The sequence below is a fragment of the Canis lupus genome, chromosome 3, assembly GCF_003254725.2.
Source record: "Canis lupus dingo isolate Sandy chromosome 3, ASM325472v2, whole genome shotgun sequence".
NCBI lineage: Eukaryota > Metazoa > Chordata > Mammalia > Carnivora > Canidae > Canis > Canis lupus.
The window spans coordinates 46,799,084-46,802,070 of NC_064245.1; the positions used below are offsets into that span (position 1 = coordinate 46,799,084).

Sequence of the window (2,987 nt, forward strand, 5' to 3'; positions counted from 1 at the left end):
AGTTAGGGTGACTTCATCCCCAGAGGATCATTGGCAATGGTCTAGAGGTATTTTTCATTGCCACAGCCAGGGTGCTGCTAATAGTGGTTAGTGCAGAGAGGCCAGGGATGCTGTGAAATGTCCTACAATCCACATGGCAGCCCCTGCAGTAAAGAATTATCCAGCCCATGTGCCAATCATGTCATGGGTGAGAAGAACTAGTTCCAACTGACTCAAAGTCCAAGTAGCCACGAGGGTTGGGGAGGTCAGTGAAGGAACAGCACAAATCATTCAAAATAACAACTGTTGAAATTGCACATGATGTTTTACAATTTTCATTTCTGACCAGGGCAGCCTTGGTGCCTCCTCGGCTTAATGGGGCACATGGAGCAGGGAATTTCCAAAGCTCTACAGATGGTTTTCATGCATAACTACAATGGTTTGTCTAGTAGAAACCATGTGGACAAATCCTTAGGCAAAGCCTTGAGATTTCATCTCCAAGTTCTTCCCTGGCCTGAAATAAATTTTCTCAGCGTGTGGCATTTTTTAAAATGATGGGCAGGGGGGACCCCTCCCTGCATGGATAATGAAACATAGTTCAGGTGTGGCCAAGGAGACCTCATCCAGAACTCTTCAGAAGCCTCTGTGCTTCATCAGCCCCATGAGCCACAGTCAGCTTGATGGCTTTCCAGGCTCTCTGGTTCCTCAGCAGAGCATGCATTCCTGCACAGACCTACTGGGGCATTTCCTTCTATCCTTGGAGGAAACTGCCAACTTAGAAACCAGGAAGAAAAATCACCTGGAAACAGATGAAGGTTGGAGAAAGGAGTGATCACACAAATATCTGGAAATAGAAGGGCCCATCCAGTGAGGTAAGCTGCACATACCTATGTGATCTAATCACCTCCCCACCTAAAACCCCAAAGAACACTTGCTAAAGTCTAACGCCCATCCTGGCAAGGGGTAGGGGAGCCTTCCTGATTTGGCTCCATGTAGCCCGCCCCAGATCCCTCCCCAACCAAAGACCACTGCCCAACCCCCTGCAGGGCCTTTCGCCATGCTGTACCTCTCTGGTAGGTTCCTTGGAGACACCCTGACTCATCAACCTGGGTAGTCAGCATTCCTTCATCCGTGTTCCTACAGCACTGGGGTTTTCCATGGTGGTAGTGCTGGGCTCGGCTCCCTGACAGCAGCTTACATTCCTCAGGCACAGAGACTTCTTCTTAAACGTTTCCATCCCCAGTTCTGGCAGACGGCAGAACTACTTCAGTAAGATGGGTGAAGGAAGAAAAGGCAGTGCGGCGGTGTTGTCACAAGTGGGTGACAGATACCAAATACGAAGTCGATGACACTTTTGCATCAAGAGGCTTGGGAGTCAGAAGGCTTAAGCTCACATCTCTGCTATGCCACTACTTTATGGGTGTGAATTAACCTCTCTAGACCTCAGTTTCCTTGTCTGCAAAATGGGGGATGAATAGCAATGCCCATCCGGTAGGATTACTGTGAGGATCAATGAGATCATGCATACAAAGCATTTAATTAGCACTAGGCCTGGGAAAACCACTCCATTGCAAAAAAAAAAAAAAAAAAAAGATTAAAAAAGAAGAAAAAAAGCTTCTTTTTTGGTGGGACAGTTGACATTATGTACAGTAAGAAGCATTTTGCTTTAATTCCACATCAATGAAGAGAGAATTCAACAGATGCACCCAGAACCCCACGGCCCCCTGTCCTTTGCCACCAGGGGGAGAGGGCTCTTCCCCCGGTCTCGGCGGGCTGTCTGTGGCCAGAGCTTGGCCATCAGATGCCCTCAGTAACCAGCCGCTGATCAAAGCAAAGAGGAGGTTCCACACATTTTCTAGCAATGGCAAGCTAAATGCAGGCAACGACTGGTGTATTCGAGAAGAGGGAGGACGCCCCAGAAATGGGCACGATCTGTCCTGGAAGAAATAGAACCTCGTGTTCTTTTCAAAGTGGTTCTTTCCTCGGGCATTACCAGATTCCCGTGGAGAAAGCCAGTCACTGTCAAAAGGAATGATTTGAGGCAAAACTACAGAAGGCTTTTTTCTGGAGTCCTACTGTCCCTTCCCTCCCCTGTGTCCCAGCCCCCCCCAGCCCCCAGCTCACTGGGACCACCTTCTCTGGTATCCACTGCCGGCTTCTCATTAGCGCTCCGGGGAGGCAGGGGGCTGTAACCAGACCGGGAGGGCGATGCTATCAGCTGCTCCCCCCGCCCATGACTGGCACTTGGCTAAAAGCCTCCTCCGGCCTCCTGCACTGTGATTGAGTTTCCCCCTCCTGCCCCCACCCGCCCCTCTCCTTAGAGGCAGTGTCAGTGCCAAAGGGCCGCCAGCGCACCCCCCAGCCTCGCACCTGCGAATGTGAACCAGCCAGCTTGTCTGAATTAGGAAATCTCTCCCGGCTGGGCAGGCAGCCCTGTTAGCTGTGGGCGGGCTTGGGATCACGACCCAGAGGGCCCTGCCTGCGGGCAATTCTGGGCCCTTGGGTCCCCAGGATTCTGGGGTTCAAATGCCCCTGGAGGAGGGATAAGCGGTAACTCTGACCTCCCCCCTGGTAGGTATCTGGACAGTGTCAAAGGCAGTCCTCGGTGCTGGGATCTGAAGGAAGCAGCGAGCACAGGGCAGTTTTCTGGCCCCAGAAAAATGGTGATGAGGGTGGGGAGGGAGGCCAGGGCTATCAGAGGAGTTGAGGCCCTAACATTGTAGCCAAGAACCCCCTGCTGCTGATAATCCACAGCCAAAGGAACCCTGAGGGCAAGAGAGGGTTGCCCTGGTCGGAAGCCTCTGCTTGCAACTTTTACCCAAAAGGCAAAAGAAGCTGCTCCATCAGATACAGTGTTTACTCCTTAGTTTCCCCCAGTCCCAGTGCCCTTATGCCAATCGACTTGTCAGGCAGCCAGTGTGGCCACTTAAAAAAAAATGGTTTTTAGCCCAGTAAAGTTGCTGCTGAGAAGGACTTTGGCAAGGTCCTGCTTTATCAGCCAAAGGCAG

At 51.4% G+C, this 2,987-nt stretch overlaps 1 long non-coding RNA gene across 3 annotated transcripts; it reads right to left on the reverse strand.

Annotated features, from left to right (window-relative positions):
• Positions 1-291: 291 nt before the first annotated feature.
• LOC125754863 (uncharacterized) lies at positions 292-2,429 on the reverse strand. Of its 3 annotated transcripts, none has more exons than XR_007409850.1 (3): positions 2,350-2,429; positions 1,046-1,224; positions 292-778 (listed from the first exon to the last, which is right to left on the reverse strand). It is a non-coding gene; the product is annotated as an uncharacterized LOC125754863 (long non-coding RNA). The 3 variants fall into 3 exon arrangements; XR_007409849.1 differs by lacking the exon at positions 2,350-2,429 and adding an exon at positions 2,113-2,212; XR_007409847.1 differs by lacking the exon at positions 2,350-2,429 and having other exon boundaries at positions 1,046-2,090.
• Positions 2,430-2,987: the final 558 nt, after the last annotated feature.